The sequence below is a fragment of the Anolis sagrei genome, chromosome 5 (assembly GCF_037176765.1).
Source record: "Anolis sagrei isolate rAnoSag1 chromosome 5, rAnoSag1.mat, whole genome shotgun sequence".
Classification (NCBI taxonomy): domain Eukaryota; kingdom Metazoa; phylum Chordata; class Lepidosauria; order Squamata; family Dactyloidae; genus Anolis; species Anolis sagrei.
The window spans coordinates 30,426,195-30,436,659 of NC_090025.1; positions in this window are offsets into that span (position 1 = coordinate 30,426,195).

Sequence of the window (10,465 nt, forward strand, 5' to 3'; positions counted from 1 at the left end):
CATGTTAATATATGCATATTTTTAAAAAGAAAAAATACTCATCCTTTATGATGCATCGAGCTCTGCAAGGAATTAGTTTTTCTTAGCCTTAAGGGAAGGATCAAACAGACTCAAAAGGTGGTAACAAAATGTTCCTGCTCATTTTTCCAACAAGCTCAAGCTTTGTCTTAGAGGAGGACCTCTCAATGTTGAAAGAACTGTTGACGCAGAACAGGACAAAAAGATTTTACAAATACATGGATTAGTGCCCACTAAGAAATCATTTTGGTATCAATCAAATCCAGCATAGGACAGAGTAGATGCCCCACAGGTGAAATTTGTATTAAGGCCCAGGTCCTTTCACATTACATAATTATAGCACTCTGATTTCACTTCATATTGCTATGGATGCCTCCTATAGAATCCAGGGATTTGTAGTTTGGTAAGGCACTAAAGTTCCCTGGGTGAGAATTCTCAGTAACATCCCTTAAACTGCAAACTGCAGGATTCCATAGACTGAACAGTGAGAGTGAATGATATGGCTATAATTATGTAGTGTGAACAGACCCACAGCTTAGCTAAAAAAAACAACTCTCTTCTTTTGGGTCACAAAAAGCCTGTTGGGGTGTAAACAGCCTGTCCTACATAAGCAGTTAATCATATGATAAATGAGTACTGCAGTGGTATGCAAAAGGGGTCATAGACAGCCTGGTGATGCTGCTACTTTACCATATGGAGCATTTTCCTCCCCTTCAGGTATTTTATTCCAAAGCTGAATTTTGAATAGGCAGAGTCCATAAAGTACATCACCCACTACATTCCGTAGGCTAGCTTTCACCAGCATGAAGGCCTCCAGATGTGTTGTACTACAACTTTCCTCACCCAATTATAGCCGGGGCAATTATATTCAAAAACAGCCGGAGGACACCAAAGTGGGAAAAGCTCATTATAAGCCAATTATAATTCAAAATGGACTTTCTATAATTACTTTCTTGAATCATTATTTTTGGCTTCTCCCCTTACCTGAAAACACCTTCAGACCTTTTTGTTAATATTGCAAATTGCAGTATAAGTTTCAGTTTTATTCCCATGTTATTACTGAAATGCCAAGTTAAACCCAGCAGGACTGGTCGCAGGTTCAAATCCAGGGAGAGTGTGGATGAGCTCCTTCTGTCAGCTCCAACTCCCCATGCGGGGTCATGAGAGAAGCCTCCCACAAGGATAGTAAAACATCAAAACATCCAGGCATCCTCTGGGCAACGTACTTGCAAACAGCCAATACTCTCACACCAGAAGCGACTTGCAGTTTCTCAAGTCGCTCCTGACACAAAGAAAACAAAACCCTGAGATGCCTTTAATTTGTACTTTTTTATTGGCTATTTTCTATCACTTATTCCTCGTGACTATTTGACTATTTTTATATGCTCTTGGTACCACAAAAATCCACACTTTGTTTTAGCTCTTGCTCTGGTTTCAAAGTTTTCTTACCGCTACTGGTTTAATGATTTGCTGCTGTTGGTTTCCTCCAGACCTCAAAGGTTATGGTCTTGGTCAGGATATAGTGTTGTCTGGAGATTTTAGAATATTTTTTTCCACTCATGGGAAATACTTTTAAAAATATTTGTGTCTATAAATTTTAAGCTGCCTTCAACTCAAGACAAGGAAAGAAATATTATTGTGCTGTGTTGGTCAGCCATCAAGAAAATGATGCATGGTGTGATTTTGAGCAAAATGGTTTTCTTATTAAAATGTGTTCAGCAAAATATAATGGAACATATGGATTGCTTCTCCACTGTAGTTCTCAGGTTTTCAGCCAAACACTGAAATAGGAGCAGACAAAAGGGCTTCTTTCCAACCGAACTTCCACTGCCCTTTAGATTTTAAGCCTGAGGACAGGGAACTGTCAAATTAACTACAGTAGAGTCTCGCTTATCCAACCATCGCTAATCCAACGTTCTGTATTATCCAACACAACCTGCTTCCTGCCCAGATCCACAGCTGTTTCAATACATTGTGGTGTTTTGGTGCTAAATTCATAAATACAGTAATTACTACATAATGTTACCATGCATTGAACTGTTTTTCTGTTTTTTGATTTGTTGTAAAACATGATGTTTGGTGCTTAATTTGTAAAATCATGATGTAATTTGACGTTTAATAGGCTTTTCCTTAATCCCTCCTTATTATCCAACATTTTTGCTTATCCAACATTCTGCTGGCCTGTTTATGTTGGATAAGCAAGACTCTACTGTATTTGTAAGCTGCTTTAAGAGTTTTTGAAGCTGAAGATCAGGGTATAAATACTCCAAATCAATACATAATCCACCCTGGGTAAAACACTACAAAAATCCATGGGGTGGTCAGGAGCTTCTTATAATTAGAATTTTTAATGTATTGGCTTTTCTTATATCCTGTATTTTTAGGAATAATTCAGTATTGTGTAGGAAAATTCCCAATTAATTAGGGTGATAACTTAAAGCATACTAGGGGGTGGGGGGTGGGAACCTTATCCAGGAAAGGCAAGGTTTTGGACAAAGGGTTGTTGTGGGGTTTTATGGGCTATATGGACATGTTCTAGAAGCATTCTCTCCTGACATTTTGCCTGCATCTTTGGCAGGAATCCTCAGAGGTTGTGAAGTTTTTGTGCTAATTTAGTAGCAATTATTACAATTTAAACAAATTTATGAGTCATCTTGCAATTCAGGACAGCTGGGCCAGATGACACTGTGTTCAGTCCTGGCACTAATTGTTGATATGCAATGACAGTGTTCCGGCTGCTCTCCTTTCTTATGGTTCTTTATCTTTAGAACAAATTTCAGACAATTGCAGAGGTCACACTGAACTATAGTTTGACGGAGCCCCAGCATTCATTGCAAAATTAAAGATCTCTTCAGAATAATGTTTCCCAATCCAGAAGAAATATTAAGAAGGCTTCTGAGAAACAACAGACTACTTAGTCCATGTTTACTGTTGTTCCACAAAGATATGATTCCCCATGATAATGACTTTTTATGTGGAAATCCATGGTAATTTCTTAGAGAAAGCAGCTACAATAGGCCTTGGCTTATGCTGAAATACAGTGCCAAGTTATAGAATTTTCGCCTATCCATCTATTGTGGTTCTCAAGCTTCCTAAAACCCCTTATTACAGTTCATCATATTGTGGTGCCCCTAACCATAAAATTATTTTCATTGCTACATCGTAACTGTAATTTTGCTACTATTATGAATCGTAATGGAAATGTTTGATATGCAGGATGTATTTTCATTCACTGGACCAAATTTGGCACAAATGCCCAATACACCCAAATCTGAATACTGGTGGGGTTGGGGGGGATTGATTTTGTCATTTGGGAGTTGTAGTTGCTGAGGGTTATAGTTAACCTACAATCAAAGGGCGCCTTTTCCTCTGCCTTGAAGGGACACAAACTTCCCTCCAGCCTCACGCTCTCTGCCTCAACTGCACATGTGCATCACACTGCCATGCACAGAGCACACCTGCTCTCCCCTTCCCATTTGAAGTCTTAGAAACAGCCCTCTCCTTGGCTGAGAGGGTAGTTGAGAGGACAGCTAATCACAGCAGGAGGAGGGCTTTTGGTGGGAGGAATCGCTGTTTGTTTCCAAAAAGGAAGAGGACAGGTGGAAAGATCTTCAGCCTTCTCTGCCAAAGTGGTTCCTAAGATCATCAGAAATATGTGTTTTGTGATGGTCTTTGGTGACCCACTGAAACCCCCTTGCAATGCTGATCTAGTTGATAAAAAACATACAATTCCAGAAATGGCTATCCAACCCTTCAAAGCAACAATATCCAAACTTTGGTCACCCAGTTCTCAAAATTCCTGTTTACCAAGTTGGCTGGGTCTTCTTGGTGCTGAAGTCCAAAATGTCTAGAATACCAAAGTTTGGGAACCATTTTTTCCACAAAATATTTGCACAAGTGTTGTGAAGATTTTCAATAGGGAAGCAACAGTGCAAAAGAGCAAATTCCTGTTCACCAGAACTATGATGGCTAGCCCAGTTTAAATCCCAATCATCGAGTTACACTGGGAGCCAAGTGAGCACAAATCAATGGCACACCTTCCTTGAATACATCTTGCCAAGAAAACACTATGATAGTATTGCCATAATCCTGAGTTCACTTGAAGCCATGTAAAAACAGTGACTATGTCAACAACAAGAATTTGAGGTGACTGCTTGGAAGTAGCTGAGCCGAACTTGTTTTTAGTCTATTTACAACATGACTAAGGATGCTAAAATTAACAAGTGAGCAGCTAATCTCGTTTGACAGCTTGATCCATGACAAATGTATATGAGAGCTGCATTATTACATAGCCATTATGGTAGTAAGTGATAAACTATGATCATGGCCTGGATGCCTGTGATCTGGTTTGCAAATTCGCTTTCAAGAAGAGACACTGAGCATGCTAAACATTTTGATACACTTGCATGAATTACTATAATCAAACAAACTTCTATTTTCTTTCTTGGAAAGATAACCTGGTCCTGAAAAGACAAGCCCTGCAAAAGATATAAGAAGTGTGTCCCTTTGGAACTCAGATTGGATTAATATAATCGAGAAGGCAACTCCCGTCATCATCCTGACCTGGTTTAGAATGCTATATTTTCTAAGAAGCTCATAATAAGACATAAGCACTAGGCTGTGTTTTCTGCTTTGAAAGCCTATCAGCGTAACTGAACTCGAAACCATCACAGACAGGATAGGACTAGTGTGTTTTCCAGCCAGCAGCCAAAAGGTCAGAGGACTGAAAATTCAATACTACCAGGAACAGCTTAAATTTCAAAATTACAGCACAAGGGAAAGAGAGAGATACGACATTTCATCAAGCTGCTAAAACAGTGGCTTGGAAACATCTCGTTTATATCCAAACAGCAACACTGCCAGAATTCTTTTTGAAATACTTTTTCAATCGACACATCAAACAATACACTATTTTACCTTTCTTATTGCCCATAAATGCATTCATCAAACAGAGCCCCTCATTCCCCACATCTCTTTATATTAGTTTCCCCTTATCACTTTCTAGACAAGCAAGCATGAAAGTAGAGGATCAATAGGAGATGAAGAAACAAAAAAGTTGTAACTTTCATGATTCTTATGTTAGGGATAACATGGTTAAAATATAATTTGACACTGAGCACATTCAGACCACATTTTATGGAGAATGAATGCATAATCTGATATGTGGGAGTTTGTACACCCACATTGGGAATAAATATGTCTTGACAGAAAAAAAAATACTTCTATGAATCTCCAGTAGGTCTGAAGGAAAGTGCAGGTAGGTTATTTATTTAAAGCATTTATATTCCACCCTTCTCACCTGGAAGAGGACTCAGGGCAGAGTGCAACATAAATATGGCAAACATTCAGTGCTGGAATAAAACAAATCATAAATATACGCAAACAGTAAAATCAGTTGTAACCACTTTAAAATCAAATTGTTAAAAACCATCTCAAACCAGCCATACCGGATTATTACCTTATTGCACTGTCCCAAAGGCTTGATCCCACAGCTAAGTTTTTACCATCTTTCTGAAGGACAGGGGAGAAGGATCTGATCTAATCTCGCCAGGGAGGGAGTTCCATAGCTGAGGGACAATCACTGAGAAGGCCCTGTCTCTTGTCCCCGCCAATCGTGCCTGTGACAGAGGTGAGACCAAGAGCAGGGTCTCCCTTGAGGATCTTAGTCTCCGCAGTGGTTCATAGAGGGAGATGCGTTCGGACAGGAAAACTGGGCCAGGTACATTTAGGGCTTTATAGGCCAAAGCCAGAACTTTGAATTGTGCTCAGCAGCAAACTGGCAGCCAGTTGAATTTGTGTGCTTCCTGTATGCTGCCGCAGTTATTAACCTAGCTGCCTCTCGTTGGACTATTTGAAGCTTCTGAACAGTCTTCAAAGGCAACCCCACATAGAGCATGTTCCAGTAGTCTATCCTAGTTCTCCTGGATATGGAAAGATGTCCCAACAGCCTTTGTGGAATATACATGCTAGATGTAATTTTGTACATACAGATATTCTCCCATCAGCATGCAAACTCTCCAGCAAACTTCCCCGCCATCTTATATCTAACAGAGAGCTGAGAAACCTGCTGCCTGTTCTTCAATGATTGTTATGCCTTACTTCATTGAATTCTGGACTTTGGGGTAATTCAATACTAGGAAATTGACTTTTAAATGGATTTTCATCAAACTAATAAAGTGGAAATGTTTTCAGTGAAAATGAATCTTAAAGAACATTTCTAGTTGGTTGGGTGCTTCAATCATTTGGAGCAGGGGGAAGCTGAAGACACTTTATGCTTTATATCAAACATTAATTAAAAAAACAATAACATCAACATGTTTCTGCCATACTCTAAAACAACCCAGAATGTGTCCTGTTCTCAGTAATCAGCCAGCTTTTTGTGATAAAATGTAACTGTCCAGTATTGCACATATGTCTGACTATCCAACTTACATATTTCCCTAGAGATCGTGTTGCATCAGTCTATGGTCCATGTGTTTACATACACCAATCACAATGCTATTTCCTATACTCGCATGTCAGTTTACAGCATCATCCAGCCAAGGAAAGACAATAGGCAGTGTATATAACAATATTTCTTTAAGGTAGGAAAGGAAAAGAAATATTTGTTTAATAACAAGAAACAAGAGTTTTTTCCCCCATTTCATATGAAACAAACCTTTTGATTAATGTAGGGCTTCTATGCACATGTAAGCAATATAATATTATGTTGCAATATTTATTTTAAAACTCCCAAATATGCGCAATTGAGCTTGTTTGAAGCAATTACAACATTTTGGCTTCTGTGCAAGGTCACATGTTTGCCCCAAAGTATTGATTTTCTATTGTGAAAGTTTTTCACCTGAACGTCAGAGACATATTTCAGAAATTAATATATAACAAATCCATTATGCATTTTGTAAGCAAGAGTCTAAAATGAAAAGGGAGAAAAAGTTCAGTCACACTAAATTATGGGCAAAAAAGTAACTGCAGTGAGAAACAAGGGTGAAAAAGACTAAAAGTTTAAGCTAAGTAAACCTTTGGTGCAGGGATGTTTTGGCACTAGTTGAGACTGGCAACTTGCTGGAAATCAGAAGTAGATCATCAATATTGTGTTGTCAAAGGCTTTTATGGCTGGAATCACTGGGTTGCTGTGTATTTTCTGAGCTGTGTGGCCATGTTCCAGAAGTATTCGATTTTGCCCACACCTATGGCAGGCATCCTCAAAGGTTGTGAGATTTGTTGGGCCATTCAGTGCTGTTCAAGGTGGCAAACTGCAACATTCACACTTGCCTCAAACAGACAAGAGTTCTTTCTCCCACCGTGAACATTATTCCACAGATATATAAACCCCACTTGCCTAGTTTCCAACCGACCTCATGACCTCTGAGTATGCCTGTCGTAGATGTGGGTGAAAAGTCAGGAAAGAATGCTTCTGGAACATGGCCATACAGCCTGGAAAACTCACAGCAACACAATTGATATTTATTGTAATCTGTCTGAATGGGATCTCACTAACTCTTAGTAATGATGACATCTACTTTGGCCAAAGTTGACACTGTGATAATTTTTCACGCTGCATGGAAGACATATTAAGAGAGGAAGCTGGTGCTCTTGGCATATTTTGGGGGCAAGGAGGAAAAATGAGTCCTCTGTGGTAATATTTTATTGGTAGGGTGACTTTGTCCTTTAAGAGCTTATATTTGTGGTCATTCATGCTTTCCTCATATTATCTCTTTCAGAAGTCTCCCATCAAACAGTTGACAACTGGTTGAAGCCCAAAGCTCTTTGCAAATAGGTTGCAGAAGAACTGGATAAATAATGAACATAGGGTGGCTTTTGAGATTTATGTATGGACCATGGATCAAAGCTCGTTATAGCTTTGTTGTATGTGTGTTCCAATTTTTACATCATTTGAATGTGAAAAGATTACTTTTGGGACTTAAGTCCCCAGATTTCATTGGCAGCATGACTGTTGGATATGTTGGCTAAGAGATTCCAGGAGATGCATCCAAAGAAGTAAGTTTTCTAAGCTGTAAACCAAATAGGCAGTGACTCTTCCATTCCTCACAGCTCATCTTTCTACTGATTCAGCAGTGTGTTTAATACAGTTTTCCATGCAGGAAGCAATCCTTGCTGATCCAACACTGATTTCATGATATCAAATGCCACTCCAGATACAGTATTTCCCATTAAAGCCAGTTCATACATTCAGGATTTTTTTAAATGTGTCAGAAGCAACTTGAGAAACTGCAAGTCACTTCTGGTGTGAGAGACTTGGCCGTCTGCAGAGACGTTGCCCAGGAGACGCATGGATGTGTTCCCTACACGGGAAGCTGAAGCTGACAAATGAAAGCTTAACCTACCTTGCGGGTTTGAACCGCCGACCTTCAGGTCAGCAGTTCAGCCGGCACAAGGGTTTAACTCTGCGCCACTGCAGCTCCTACACATTCAGGTATTGGGTATTAAATAAATCTTCACAAAAGATGGGCATGTTCTACATACATACAGGATTCCCAGAATATTTTATAGAGTACAACATTTTCCCAGCTTTGTGCATGGAGCAGTTGGAAAGACACTTAATAGTGAGAAGCTCACATGGTTATGTCAGAGAACAGTTCCTATATATAGGCCAGAGCTCGTGGATGTTATTTTTAATTCTTGAGAATGACAAGTTCTCAGAACTTTGCATGTTGGTTCAGGAAGTCAGAAGGTTACAGTCTTGATAACTGGCTCTTTTGTTATTTCCCACCCCAGTAGAATCCCCTTGCTGGCAGTGGCGGGTGGAGATGAATTCAGATTAAGAATGTTGCAAAGCAAAAGGCATTATCACCCCCCCCCCCCTACTCCTTCAGTTGAAGTCTCAATTACCACCCCCACCCCCGGCCTGTTGCATTTACACTTTATAAAAACACATGAGTTGCAATCACAGATTTCCTGTCATCCAATTCAATCTGGCACAGATATGAGGCAGTCCTTTATTAAGGCAGGAAAACAATTGTAATATGCAACTTACAGGACTCTGGCAGCAGCAAAGATTTTAACTTGTACAAACATGGGAGTGAGAGTTCTTGTTTACAGTATCTTTTCTGAAACTAGGGCACCAGTTTAGTTGGGAAAACATTTAGGCATGGCTGATGTCCATTCTTGGAAGAAGCTGAGCTCGTTGTTTGCCTCATGCCGAAGTGCGAAGAGACAAAGTTGACAGGAGGTGAATGTGAGGAGCAAGAATGATCAGCACTCCCATTACGGGGGCTCAAGTCAAAGGAGGTTAAATGTTGTAATACTTACACAGATGGATGTAATAAAGCATCATGAGTACTGGTTTATGCAACTTACATTAAGAAGACTATATTATGGATATGCTGTCCCAAAATGGGAAAATGCACAATATATCCTAATTATGTTCTCCAAACATCCTGCTAAGTGAGAAGTGGGCATGGGGGGGGGGGGATAGAGGATGAGATTCATTAGAGCTGAAAACATGTCTCTTAGCAGAGTGTGAGAACAAGAGTGGTCTAAAGCTTTGTCATCCTAGGAGGAGAAAGCCATTGTGCAGGAATAGAACAGCATGTACCAAATTGATATGAACTAATTAGTAGGGAAATTGAGATACTTATTTATTCTGCAGTGTTTGGACAACTTTAAAAGTCATGGGGAATTTTTGGAGAGCCTTCAATCTAATTATTTCTCCCAATCAAAGTAAAGCCATAGAAACTTCAGGAATTTGTGTAAGTGTTGATTTAGCATCCAGCAATTCAACTGACCTACTCTAGTTGGGATTAGCTGTGAATATAGCAGTATGTTTTGTCTGTATGTTCAGATTTATGCTAAGCTAAAAACCTTGGAATCAGAGCACTTTCACAGATTTAGATCCACTCCACCAGAAATATAAAAACGGATAGAGATTGTCCTCATTTTTGGCACAGCTAATTAGAGGATGTGATCTCAAAAAGGGGAACCTTTAAAACAATCACACAAGCTTAATACAATTATTAAGCTTGTGTGATCAATAAAAAAGTTTCAATACTCATTACTAAATTGGAGGGGGGGTCGTTTCTTAAGTGTTTCTATTGCAAGTGGTCCATATTATAACTATAATGATATAATGAATTTTTGTTACTTTTTCATTATGTAGTTGCAGAAGTGGGGAAGCTTCTAGGGCTCCTTTCTCCCTCATTTTTAGAACTATCAGGATGGAATTTGCTACAATTATAGAACACATTTACCAGTGTCCCATCCCTCCGAAGTTTCAGAATGTATCACAAATCCACTTTTCAATGATACAACATAACTAGGGCATCATTCCCTCAAGTTTCAGAAAGATTTGCACATCTGCTGATTTTTAGGGAATTTTAACCAACATAAACTTAGCAGTACCATTTTACTGGAAGACTCCAGTCCAACCCCCTTCTGCCAGGCTGGAAAAGCACAAAGTACCCCAACAGATGCCTATCCAGTCTTTGAA